Source organism: Giraffa tippelskirchi, chromosome 11 (genome assembly GCF_054371585.1).
Source record: "Giraffa tippelskirchi isolate mGirTip1 chromosome 11, T2T-mGirTip1v1.2.pri, whole genome shotgun sequence".
Lineage (NCBI taxonomy): Eukaryota > Metazoa > Chordata > Mammalia > Artiodactyla > Giraffidae > Giraffa > Giraffa tippelskirchi.
Window position 1 is genome coordinate 150,703,414 of NC_137285.1, and position 13,739 is coordinate 150,717,152.

General features: G+C 54.6%; 1 long non-coding RNA gene and 1 other non-coding gene across 2 annotated transcripts; one reads left to right on the plus strand and one right to left on the minus strand.

Annotated features, from left to right (window-relative positions):
• Positions 1-8,163: 8,163 nt before the first annotated feature.
• Positions 8,164-8,237, minus strand: TRNAG-CCC (transfer RNA glycine (anticodon CCC)). Its single transcript has one exon. It is a non-coding gene; the product is annotated as a tRNA-Gly (tRNA).
• A 1,464-nt stretch (positions 8,238-9,701) lies between these two features.
• LOC145527345 (uncharacterized) lies at positions 9,702-13,123 on the plus strand. Its single transcript, XR_014069697.1, has 2 exons — positions 9,702-12,028; positions 12,381-13,123. It is a non-coding gene; the product is annotated as an uncharacterized LOC145527345 (long non-coding RNA).
• The last annotated feature ends 616 nt before the right edge of the window (positions 13,124-13,739 follow it).

Sequence of the window (13,739 nt, forward strand, 5' to 3'; positions counted from 1 at the left end):
GTGGATCTTGACAGCATTATACTTAGGAAAAGAAGTCAAAGACAAATACTGTACAATAGCATGTGTATGTGGAATCTAAAAACACTGGGCTCATAAAAGCAGAAAGGATGATGGTTACTGGGCTGGGGGCTCAAGCAGTCAGAGATGCTGTTCACAGGCACACACTGCACCAAGCCGAGAGGTGAGTCCTGGAAACCTGCAGCGCGGCATAGCGCTTCTAGACAACAGCGCTGGGTTGTATACCTCACTCGTGCTAGGAGGCCAGGTCTTAATCTCTCCCACCACGAGAAAGACGATAACTCTGTGATGGGATTGCAGTGGTAGCTAACACGATCACGGCGATCAGACAGCAATACGCAAATGTGTCAAATCCACAAGCGGCACACCTTAAACTTGCACAATGTTACATGCCAACATCAATAAACATAAACAAAAGAAAAAGAACACTGGACATGTGGGCGTGCCACCTGGCAGACTTGCCCCCTGCAGGAGGGTCCCCGGGGCCGCTCCCCTCTGGCCACAGCCTCCAGACTGAGTCCCTTCTTATCCTCCCTTTTGCTCAACATTTCCACGGGGCCTCGCCCCTGAGACCAGCGCATCACAGTCCCTGCAGTCAGACTGTCGTTCACACGGCACACAAATGGCCGTGAAAGAACAGAACCTCTTCTGAGGAAAGCAGCGTGTTCTGGCTTCATTCTGTCCTAAGCAGCCTTGCGCACCGCTTACATCCTTCTTGTGGGGTTGGCAGTCAAGGTGCCAGCAGAAGGGAGCGTGTGCAGGAGGGGAGGGAAAATGGCTTCATTTGGAAACACTGTTAATGCACAGAAAGATAGAAATCAGCCCTGTGATTGGATGTGGAATGCTTTGTGCCACCCACAGATTTAATATTGGCTATAAATGAATGTACAAAATTCATCCTTTGCTGCATAATTGTATAACTGATTCAATCAAATGGCTTTCTGCCCACATTACATTCATTTATAGCAAATGGGATGAGGTGATCATAAATGCAAACTTGTAATTTACATGGACTCCTGATGGCAGGCTTTTGTCCTTTCAGGAGAAGGAACAGAGAAGGACAAAAGAAAGAGGGTGAAAGGGGAGAGAACCAGGAGAAACAAGGACGTGAGAGGGAGAGGATGGCAGAGAGCCAGAAGAGGGAGGGCCGGCGGGAGGGAAGGCGCCTGGAGAGCCAGGCAGAGGAGGGGAGGCAGCGGTGGTCAGGCCGCGGGCCCGCCCTCCCCAGCGCCCCTCCCTGCCCTCCGCCGTGCTCACACCGCGGACATGGAGTCTGTGTTGAGCCATCGCTGAACTGAATCGCTTCCCTGCCCCAGAGACCACGGAGGGTCCTGGAGGGGCTGCAGAGCTCAGGAAGGCCGGGGCGCTGGGGAGCCGAGGATGGGCCGCTGGCGTCAGGGGGGCCGGGGGGCGGCCGCAGGCCCGCTCCGCCACCGGGGTCGGCAGAGACAGCCAGATGCAGACGTCAAGACAGACTGTGCGGATAAATGATTGTATTTCCTCACTGCTAATTAGAGACAATAAGATAATGACTTCAAAAAAAACAAGGAAACAGAAATGACTTACATGAGTAATTATTCCGTGAGCAGTTTTCAAATCTTAGCTGTAGACGCTCTGATCCAAGGGATCCTGGAATGAAACTGTGATTGAGCCGCCCTGGGCCCTGCTGCCTGGGGCACAACCTTGCTGGGGCCAGACACAGACCCCTGGCATTGATGACCAACAGTCTCCTCCCCGCCAAGGGTCAGCGCAGCCCTCAAGGGAGCCCCCCAGAGCAGCAGGCACAGCGCCTGACCGAGGGGCAGAGGGCCCAGCGGATGCCACGGCACCCACCATGACTGTTGGGCCCACCCCCCAGGCCCGGCCTCAGCCCAGACCTCCCAGAGCAGCATTGGGTCCTGCGAGCCGCTGGGCCCTGCCACGTGGACACACGCACTCTCCGACCTCGGCCCCGGCGTGGTTACCGATGAGCCCACTGGTTGCTGCAGGGCTCAGCAACTGTTTATTATGGCCCCTCGTAGTCTCAGGGGAGCACCCGCAGCATGGTTTACACGGGTCCTCTGAATCTGAGGGCTGCCCTGGGGGCTCAGACAATAAAGAATCTGGGTCGGGAAGATCCCCTGGAGAAGGAAGTGCCAACCCACTCCAGTATCCTTCCCTGGAGAATCCCACAGACAGAGGAGCCTGGCAGGCTGCAGTCCATGGGGTTGCAAAGAGTTGGACACAACTGAGTGACTAACAGACTTTCTGAATCGGATCCAGGTCTCAGAAGCTTGCAGTCCAGGTGCTGGACAGGCTGGGGCCGGCCTGGCGGGGCAGCTGTGGTCTGGCCTGTCCAGAACTGGGGACATGTGGCCCTGTGCCCGGCGGTCCCAGCCGAGCTGGGAGTGGCACTGCAGGGGCAGGGGGGTCCAGCTCAGCTCCGCCCGCCCCTCTCTGCAGCCTGATGGGTGGGGCTCAGGGCAGATGAAGACTCACAGCCGTGGAGATGGGAGGGGTGTGCTTATCACTGCACTCCCAGGGGAGAAGGGAGTTTGTTTTTTCGTGAAGCCCTAGGATTTGCCCACGATCTCGCTGAGACACCAGTGAGTGGCAACTTGATGCTAGAGCTCAGCTCCCTGCCAGGAGCTGGACCTGGGTGGCCTGGGTGAAAACCAGGACTCCTGTCTGCCGACCAGCAAGGGCAAGAGACTAGAGGCAAAGTTCCCCTGTCTCTTGCCCCTGTTTGAAAGCAAGAATGTTTCAAGGAGGCAAAAACTTAAAAACAGGTGAAAAGTTTGTTTAGACACAGCTCATGTGGGAGAGCATGCAAAGAAACAGTCATTTAAGACAGAACCAAGGCAGAGATGCACACAGAGAAAGGATGCGGGTGTCCCCCTGATAAAGAGGAGTCATTTATATGAAAGTTATTCCGGGTCTTCTTCTACCTTTGGCTAATTATCTGGTTTCTTTCCCACACCTGACCTGCCCTAGGACCCTCCCTGGAACGCAGGCACAACTTTTTTCCAAGATGGATTTCAGCCCAGAGGCCTATGGGACGCCCTTAGCATCACATATTACGGTGTGGCGACCCCTCCTTTTTGACCAATTAGGAGCCTTTCTGCACATGTGCAATGTCCCCCTATCCCAAGGGTGGGAGACATGTGACTTCTGGATATTTTACTCGAACAGGATTTAGCCCCTCTCTCTCCCTGTCATAGCTGTTCTCTTAACGTGTCCACCACTGTACATCAGCACCACCCCCTTCCATCTGTGCTGGAACCCTGGGCACAGGCCACAGGTGAGAAGGAATCTCAGGATGAGGCCTCAGGAAGGAATCGCCACCTCTCCCTGCCCCGATCTCCCCCAGCCCCAGCCTCCCTCCCTGCCCAGTGTCCAGGGGCCGGGCACAGTGGCCCTGTGTCCCCTGGGGGCCTAGGCGGGACAGGGGGCTGCTGGGCCCCTGTGCGCACTGTGCTCCGAGGGTCAGAGCTGCTCCAGGCAGGAGAGGAACTCGGGCTGGATTCGCCCTGTGAGGCCTTGGCACCCTGAGACATGTTCCTCCTGAGGGCTACTCATCCAGCAGGGCTCATTTTACAAATAAGGCACGTTTGTTGAGTGCATGCGTGGTCCTTAATTACAACAAACGGTCTTAGGCATAGCAAAATAAAAAATAGATAATTCAGTGGCCACTAACTGCCTGCAAGAAACAACAGATGCCCTTACAGAGAAGATGTATTTTATAGTGTGGGGTGTTTTCGGACTGAGCACTGGTTGAATAATGCATTAGAAAAACTGCTCCACTAGCTCCAAATCTGTCCTAAGAACTTATGACAGAATCGATCTTCTGACATCCTAGTGTTAGGTAGTTAGAATAGGAAACAGGAGTCCAGAATGGCAGTGGCTAAAGACAAGGAAGGGAAAAGCCTGCGAAAATAGAACAAAGGAAGGTCCGAAAACTGAAGTGAGAACTTCAGGTAGAATAGCACTCCTGGCTAAGCCCAATTTGCATAGGACAGGCCCAGGGGGAGGAAAAAACATATAAAAGGAGGAGCCAAAGCCTTTTCTCTCTCTCTCCTGAGCGCTGCTGCGTTCTTCTCATTGTGTCTCTGGGTCGACGGTCGGCATGCCCTCATGCTTCGAGGATGGATTTTCCTGCTATTATCTAAATAAAAGAGCTGTAACACTGATTCGTCTAAGGGCTATAACACGGTCTGTTCGAGACCTGAGAGGTATAACGGTCTGTCGAAGACCCGAGAGCCGTGACCCGCCGAGGGCTCTAGTGTCCGTCACTCCAAATCTTTGTTGTGATGAGACAGAACCGAGGCGCATACACTCGCGTGACAGAACCCTGCCTTGCTTCAAGATTCACATCAATAGTTTTATGGCTTGGGCTGACTCACCTGGTGCCAACGTTATCTCAAAAGGCATGTTATGGGTGAGGGGCCTGGTGCCCTGCTGAGTTTTGAGACATCTCCTTTCTCTAATTAACAGCTTGCTGATAAGTATATAACCTGCTGCTAAAGGCTAACAGGAGGGCACTCTTTCTGCCCCCTTCTGATGTCTATATCAGAAACTCTATCACTTTTATACTTTAATAAAACTTGATCACACAAAAGCTGTGAGCGATCAACCCTTGTCATGGGCCCCGGATCGAATTCCTCTCCTCTGGAGGCCAAGAATCCTGGTGTCTTTCGTGGTTCAGCAACAGCCTTTCAGAACCACACACCGACTGGCCTGTGCAGGCTGAGGGCAGCCCTCAGAAGGTGAGGCGAGGCCAGGCTGTGGTACCCTGGGCTGGACAGGCCTGGTCAGCCAGCATCACAGCAGGAGCGGCAGGCACCTGAACCTCTGAGCCATGAATCCGTGTTTGTAACGTGGTCACAGATCGGAGAAGGCAATGGCACCCCACTCCAGTACTCTTGCCTGGAGAATCCCATGGACGGAGGAGACTGGTAGGCTGCAGTCCATGGGGTCGCTAAGAGTCGGACATGACTGAGCGACTTCACTTTCACTTTTCCCTTTCATGCATTGGAGAAGGAAATGGCAACCCACTCCAGTGTTCTTGCCTGGAGAATCTCAGGGACGGGGGAGCCTGGTGGGCTGCTGTCTATGGGGTCGCACAGAGTCGGACACGACTGAAGCGACTTAGCAGCAGCAGCAGCAGCAGCACAGATCAGAGCCCGCCCATGCTCCACAGCAATGAGGAGCCCGTGCAGCAACGGAAGACCCAGAATAGCCAAAAAAAAAAAAAAAAAATTAAACCCCCGCACACCAATAAACACATTGAAAAGGTTTTAAAAAAAGAAAACTCAGAATTTAATGAAGAAAACTCAGAATTTACTGTAAGTGCCTCTCACAACTTTTAAGAGGGTACCTGATGTTGGTTAAAACATACAGCTTGAGTATAATAGGGGCAGCTCTGCCCAACAAACCGTCCAGATGGACAGGGGCCCAGGCTGGAACTGTTCCAGGGCAAAGAGAGGGTGGGCGGCTCAGCCCCTCGAGGCCCCGCCCCCGCGCAGGCTCCGCCCCTCGGCGATCTGTCCAGCGGCCCCGCTGTCGCGCGGCCAGGCTCCCTCACTCGGGCTGAGTAGGAAGTGGGAAGACGTCTTCCCAGGTGTGGTCTGGTGAGGTGGTGTCCGACGCGGACGTTTCCTCCAGGCCACGCCCGGCCCCTGGCACAGTCTGGCCTGACCCTCTGACCCTGGGGGTAGCTCCACCCTAGGTACCGGCCGTTCCCATTAAACGCCCACCCGGTGTACAGCCTGCCGCCGGGGTCTCCTGCAGCTGGGGGGGCGCGCTCTGTTGCGGCCCCAACCGCTCCCCTCGGGGCTCTCCCCGCACCCAGCCCTTTCCCGGGACCCCCGCCCCTCCCACTGGGCCGTGCACCCAGGGCGGGCTTGCGTTCCCACTGGCCAGGGGGCGTTCCCGGGTTAGGGCGGCCTCGCTGCATCCCTGAGCGTCCAGAGTGGGGGTGGGGGTCCGAAGAGGGAGTGCGTAGTGGGCTGCAGAGGGTGGCTTTGCTAAGACCGTTTGTCTCTGGTGGTAACTAGATTGGGCTAAGGGATGCCCAGAAAACTAGTAAAACTTTCTAGGTGTGTCTGTCGTGGTGTTTCAGAAGAGATTAGCATTTGAATCCGGAGACTCTGGAAGGAGGATGAAAGTGAAAGTCACTCATTCTCTGTGACCCCCATGGGCTGTATAGTCCATGGAATTCCCCAGGCCAGAATACTGGAGGAGATAGCTGTTCCCTTCTCCAGGAGATGATCGAACCCAGGTCTCCTGAATTGTGGGCAGATTCTTTACCAGCTGAGCTACAAGGGAAGCACAAGAGTGCTGGAGTGGGTAGCCTATCCCTTCTCCAGGGGATCTTCCTGACCCAGGAACCAAACCGGGGTCTCCTGCATTGCAGGCAGATTCTTTACCAACTGAGCTATGAGGGAAGCCCTCATCGGTCCTTTACCCAGTCCTACAAGGGCCAGGATAGAGCAACAAGGCAGGGAGTGGGGAGGGAGCTTCAGGGTTTGACGTGGTGGGGGTGGAGGATGGAGCTGCTTTTCTGAGCCTGGACTTCTGTCTCCTAAAATTGGCTCTAGTTCTCTGGGGTCGCAGGCCTTTGGACTCAGACAGTGACTTACAGCTGCCCTTGTTCTCTGGCCTCTGGGTTTCCTGGGCCTCTAGCTGGCAGAGGGCAGGGCAGCTCTGGGATGTCTCAGCTTCCATCATCATGTGAGCCAGTACTACCTAAAAAAACCTCTTTCTAGAGCTCTATATGTGGCTATAATTAAATGACGCTTGCTCCTTGGAAGAAAAGCTATGACCAACCTAGACAGCATATTAAAAAGCAGAGACATTATTTTGCCAACAAAATTCCGTATAGTCAAAGCTATGGTTTTTCCAATAGTTATGTATGGATGTGAGAGTTGGACTATAAAGAAAGCTGAGCACTGAAGAACTGATGCTTTTGAACTGTGGTGTTGGAGAAGACTCTTGAGAGTCCCTTGGACAGCTAGGAGATCCAACCACTCCATCCTAAAGGAAATCAGTCCTGAATATTCATTAGAAGGACAGATACTGAGGCTGAAACTCCAATACTTTAGCCACCTGATGCGAAGAACTGGCTCATTTGAAAAAACGCTGATGCTGGGAAAGATTGAAGGCCGGAGGAGAAGGGGACGACAGAGGATGAGATGGTTGGATGGCATCACCGATGCGATGGACGTGAGTTTGAGAAAGCTCCGGGAGTTGGTGATGGAGAGGGAAACCTGGTGTGCAGCAGTCCATGGAGTCACAAATAGTCGAACACAACTGAGCAACTGAACTAATTGACATTTTTGGGTGACCTTTTAGCTTCATGAGCTCGGGTATCAAAATTTCTCCTCAGATTTGGGACGTTTTCGGTCATTATTTCTTTAAATATGCTTTCTGACCTCTTGTCTCTGTCTTCTTCTGAGACTCCAAGACTTCTTAGATTGTTTTTCTTAATCTAAGGGAGTTAGAATAATTCATAGAATTTTCACTCTTCATTCTTTTATCTTCTCCTTTGAATGAATAATTTCAAGGTTCTGTCTGCTACTTCACAAGTTCCTCCTCTTGATTCATTCTGCTGTTACTGTTGTCCATCGCATTTTAAATAATTTCATCCATTGTATTCTTCAGCCTAAGAATTTCTATACAATTCTTTTTTTTTTTTAATGATTTTTCTCCCTGTAGAACGTCTTATTTGTTCATGTGTCATTTTCCTAATTTGGTGAATTGTCTGTGTGTTTTGTGTTCACGGAAATGGCAACCCACTCCAGTACTCTTGCCTGGAGAATCCCATGGACGGAGGAGCCTGGTAGGCTACAGTCCACGGGGTTGCAAAGAGTCGGACACGACTGAGCGACTTCCCGTCCCGAGCTTCCTTAAAACAGCTATTTTGAATTATTTATTGGGTAAATGGCAGATTTCCATTTCTTTGGGGTCAGTTATTAGACACAGTTACTGTGTTCCACTGATGGTGTCATGTTTCCTTAAATTTTCTTTCTTTTTTTAAAAAAAATATTTATTTTTTTGGCTGTGCTGAGTCTCAGTTTCGGCTCGAGGGATCTTTGATCTTCATTGTGGCATGCATGATCTTTAGTTGTGGCACTTGAACTCTTAGATGTGGCATGTGGGATCTCGTTCCCTGACCAGGAATCGAACCTTGGGACCCCTGCATTGGGAGTGCAGAGTCTTAGCCACTGGACCACCAGGGAAGTCATCTCCTTAAATTTCTTTAATAAAGCATAGTTTGCATACAGTGTTATATTAGTTTGGAGTGTACAGCAGAGTGATTCAGCGTTTTTGTGTATTATGAACTGACCACCATGATAAGTGCAGGAGCCTTCTGTCATCATACAGAGTTACTGCAGTTCTATTGACCCTGTGTCCTATGCTGTACACTGCCTCCCTGTGACATTTGTTTGATAACTGGACCGCGATTTTTCATACTCCTTGAAGCCCTGTGTTGCTGCCTTCACATCTGAAGAGAGTGACCTCTTCCCGGCTGATTTCAGGAGAGTAGCGCCCTCTGGGGGCTGTGCTGGGAACTCTCACCTGTTACTGTGGTGGCGCCGGCTCCACGCCGCCCCTTGTGGCGAACGTGGCAGCTCCGCGGCCCTCGGTCCGGCAGGGCCCGGCTGCGTGCTGAGAGCCCCTGTGCCCCTGGGGCTCGCCCCGCGGTCCAGTCGCGGTCCAGTCGCTGGTTTCCCACAGGCCTGCTAAGGCGCCCCTTTCCGCCCAGGCTCCCCGACACCGGAGCGCGGTCGCCCGGCCGTCAGCGCATGCGCGGGGAGGCGGGGCGCGCCTTCCCAGAGAAGCGGGGTTGAGACGAGGAAGAGATTTTAATGGGAGCCAGCTGACGGAGAAGGCAGGCTTGTGCCTCAAAACCGCCGTCTTTCAGGGCCTGCTTGCCAGGTTCTTTTATGGCTCAGAGATGGGGGAGATGAGACAGAGTAAAAAGACTAATCCGTCTTTGCAAGAATGACTCGCCTCAGGCAGGAGGTGTCTTAGCCTCACTTCCTCACACTCCTCCACAGGTGGGCGGTTCAGGTTACTCTTTCAGGCAGGCCATTATGTCTCTTTATAAAAACAAAAAAGGAAAAAAAATAAAAAATAAAAAAACAAAAAGGGTTCGAGTCACTGGAGCAGAGCCAGTGTAAATTTAAAATGAACCCTTCTTGGTTCCCTTTAGTCCTGAAATGTCACCTTGGGGGTTCGGGGGGGTCAACGTGGGAAAAGTTAGATCGTTTCTCTTAGCCTCCTCAGTGCATCCAGTATCTGATTTTCCGTCCAGCACCGCGCGGGCACCCACCACTGGGCTCCGGGCCTCCCACAAAGGCTGTCTGGTCTGTGGGCGATCGTCCAAATAGGTTTTCTTTGGGGGAAGATAGTAGAAATCTCCTGCTCCACCATTTTGATGATGTCGCTCCTCTGCCTTGTGATTTTTTTTGTTGAATACTGGACGTTTGAGTACAATAATGTGGTAACTCTGAAGAGAAGGTTCCCGCTCTTCCCCAGGGTTTGCTGTTTGCTGACACTGTTTTTGTGCTTCTGGTTGTTGTGGGCAGTCTCCAAGATGAGGACCAGCCTGAGGTGTAAACTTCAAGTCTTCTAAGGTCTTTTCTGAATCTTTCTTTTGGCTTATGCGATCACTTCCTATTTTTCCCCATATATACACTTGTTTTTGAGTTACTGTCCAGTGTCCTTTATGCAAGGCAGACCTAACGTTAAAGAACTCCCTGTTTTGTCAGCCACAGGATTCTTGGTTGACGTATTTTTCCTTCAGTGCTTTGAATAAGTCAACACACTGTCTCCTGGTCTCCCAAGCTTTCTAATGATGAATTTGCTGCTGACCTTACTGGGGTAAATATGATGAGAGTGGTCTTTTCAAGAAGGCCATTAACAAGAGCTTCCAGAGACTTCTCTTGCAAAGTCCAGAGCATCAGGGGCTTGAAAGCTTCTCCAGGTGATTGACACTGAAGAAACATTATTCCTTGTCACGGAGTATGTGAGTGGAGGAGACGTGATTGACTGTTTACTGGATGGTGGCTGCCGGGCAGGTGAGGCGGTCAAGGCCTGTCCCAGCAGCTGGTGCCTGCTGGGCAGTGCTGCCACCAGAAGGTGTCGCCCGCAGAAGAGACCTGACGCCAGACGCCTGACTTCTTGATGCTGAGCTGAGTATAAGAATCAAGACTTTCCCACTGAGTCAGCACCTTCTGTGACGGCCACTCACCTGAACGTTTGGAGCCTAGGGGTTCTGTACTCGTGGGGCCTGGGTCCCTGCCCTTCGTGGGACCGGACTGCTGGGAGCTGCAGCAGTGGATCCTGAGTGGGCAACACCATGTTCCCACTTTATCCCTCTAGAGATAGAAAAATCTCTCTGAAACAACGATAACCCTTGACCCCGACGACAGAGGGGTCACTTGGAGTGACCCATGAGGCATCCATGAGTGAACGTGGGCCAGGAGGAGCCGCTCGGGCCATCCAGTGAGCTGCCCTGTGACGAGGACTCCCCGGGTGACTGGTGATGACCATGGGCTTGGGGGTGTGGCCACAGGCAGGCTTCATCCTGTCACTCTGAGGCCCTCCCCTTCTGCTGACCTCAGCACCACCGGTTGAGCCTCTCGGGCCCTGAGGTGGGCGCACAGTTCTGTGAGGGGGAGGGACAGCAGCCTGGAGGGCCAGCGGTCCACGCCCCTAGCCCCCAGGAGGCCCTGGGGCTCCCCCTCCACCAGCAGACCTGGGGGTCCAGAGGCTCCTGCTGCCCTGGGTGTGTTGTCCTCCTGAAGATCACCCCACACTGCACAGGCCGAGAGTGTCCCAGCCCCGCTCCGGCCACAGCCAGAGACAGCAGGGGTGGCTGGGAGATTCTAGAACTTTAAAACACTTGTGTTGCAGACTGGCCAGCTGGAAGCCTGACCACAAAGTGAGCCCAGGGTAATTCCCCATGGCTGGCGACACAGGAAGTTCAGGCCGCGCCCCCTGCATTGAAGTGGAGGGCAGGATGATGCTGAACCCCGGCCCCCTGGAGGCCAGGGCTGGGTGCACACAGCCCAGCCTGAGGTGAGGGCAGTGCCGGCAGTGCGCGCTGTGTGTGCCTGATGCCCGTGGAGAGGACATGGTCCAGGGGAACACGGGGGTGTTCTCTGCCCGGGATTTACATCAGGAGAGTGGCTCGCACCCCTGCGGCCTTCAGAAGCATCGTATCCGGATTACCTGGCCCGCTCAGAGGACGGCCTGGCACTGCCTGGGGACAAGAGGAGAGACCGCCCTGATGCAGGCCCACCTGGGTGGGGACTGGACTGTCAGAGGCTGGACAGCCTTTTCTGCAGCACCTCTCCCCTCCCCTGCTCTTCAGAGTCTTTTCTCCCGAGTGGGGGAGGGGACGGTCCTTCTAAAGCACCCATAATAAACATGATGCCCCAGGAAGCTGTGTCAGAGACACTCTGTTTTGCCTCCCCCTGCGTGGAATTGGGGCCATGCATGCTCCAGTTAGAGACACGTGTAGCCAAGTGGTCCTTGGAATTAATCAGAGCAACTAAACGGAAAAAACGACCTGAGAAAATTATCACCGTGACTCCCGACACAGCCATGAAGGGGAAAGGCTTGAGCTGCACTGCAGGACAGGATTACGGAAAGCGTGTGCTAGCTTCCTGCACTCGCATTCCAGAACACTTCCAGAAGGACCGAGGGGAGCTCCGAGGCCCTTACTAGCAGAACAGAGTCCGTGAACCCGGCGGCGTGGGCAGGCAGAGAAGGCGGCGTGAGCGTGGCCGTCCCTGCTCAGCTGTCTCCTGACCGTCGTGCAGGAGGCCTTCCCAGGACGAGTTCCCCTGTTTATAACAGGTGGTGGAGCAGCCCCTCTGAGAGGCTGGACCACGGTGGGAGCCGCTGAGCAGCTTAGGTCCTGGGGATGCTCCTGTGAGCCGGACGTCCCAGGGGGAGGAGTGAGGAGGAGACACAGCAGCCCAGAAGTATGAAGGCCAAGGAAAGGGGCTTTAAAAAGGTAAGTCCCAGATTCCCAGGAACAGGGTGTTTCCACTTTAGGTGGTGCGTCTGTGTGTCAGATGTCTGTACCGGCGCTTGCACATGGGCTCCTGGAAGCCCTGGGCGGCTGCACGTGGCCCAGGGGCCCTGTGTGCCCTGCTGTCACCACGCAGTGATGCTGCCCACAGGTCCGCACCGGAGCAGTCGGAGAGGACCCTCCTCCAGGCCCTGAGGGTGGGGTGGGAAGCAAGAGGACTGGGACGGGGTGGGGGCCCTGCTGTACCCTTTATCTTCCCGGTTCTGGTTTTCTTTGCGCTAAGCAGCCCAGTGTGCGGTTCACCAGTGCTGCTCTCCTTGAAATCTGTCCACAGCTCTCAGCCCTCCCCGTGAGTCCCAGTTCCTCACTGGCGTTTCGGGGCCCTCTGTGGCCGGCCCCTGCAGGCCTTTCAGCCCCGCCCGCATCGTGCAGGTCCCAGTCCAGCGGGAAGATGAGACGGACCCGACAGTGCAGTCACCGGTCCGGGACCAGGGAGGACACACCGCACAGTACCTGCTCCCCTGCAGGGCGGGGTCAGGGCAGCTGCTGGAAGGAAGTGGGTCCCCATGCATGGGTTTGGCCACAGGGACTGGAGAACAGGCATCCGGGCAGGAGGAAGCTGCAGTGTCCGGCGCACACAGGACTGAGGCTGGGGAGTGGGCGCTGGGCCGGCCCCCTCTCTTCCAGGACCACCCTGGCTGGTGCTTTGTGCTCCGTGTCTCCAAACTGAAACACCCCTCAGCTCAGGGCTGGAAGGCAGTCGGCTCCAATGACGGACACTGGGCTCAGGAGACTGGCTGCTCCTTTATTAGCCTTGGGTGGGGCTGGCTGGGCCACGGCTGCCTTGGGTCACCCTCATTGTCCCCAGCTCCGTCCCACAGGGACTGAGGGAACAGAGGAGCAGGGGGTGACATGGGGGCTTTCCACCGGACGGGATGCCCATGGGCTCTGCGGGGCTGGGGGAGCCTCCATGTCAGTAACGCAGCCCTGCCAGCAATCTGTGAGCAAAACTCATGAAAGGCACCTGCCAGCCCATGATTTTCAACTGATTCCTGAATTATAAGTCACTTTATGCAATTGTATCTCTCATAAAACATGACTTCCAGGTGGAGAGTGCTTGAGGGTGGAGGAACATTAGAAGGGGCAGCTCCCAGGGCACGGGACCCTGCCCTTCAGCTGGCCATGTGCCCGACCTCCTCTGCCGCCAGACTGGTTGTGCGACCAAGCTCTTCCTCCAGAAGGGAAGGGCATGGTTTGCACAAGTGCTAGAATCTGCCCTAGGAGAGAGAAGCAGACCCTTCTGCCCTGCCCCTGGGAAGGGGAGCTCTGAAGCTTGTCCGCCCATGTGGACAAGGCACCTCCTCTGGGACGACAGGGCATCAGGGACAGGAGCCTCCTGGTCCAACCCTGGGCTGTCTGCCTCAGGACCCAGCGTGAGGGGTGCCAGCTTCCATCTGCTTGTCAGCTGTGGGGCCTTGGTTATCCCGCGGAGCCTTGTCCTAAGCAGGAGGGCAGTGCCAGGGGATATTTCTCGTGGTTCCCTTGAGTGCACAGCTCCCAGGAGGCAGCTGCCTGATGTTTCCAGCCCCTACTTCCACAGTGACTTCCATGGCTCCAGCCCACTACCCCTCGAGGAGGCAGTCTCCAGGCAGGCAGCTGACAGTCCAGGCCCAAGACCTCTGTGCTCCAGCCA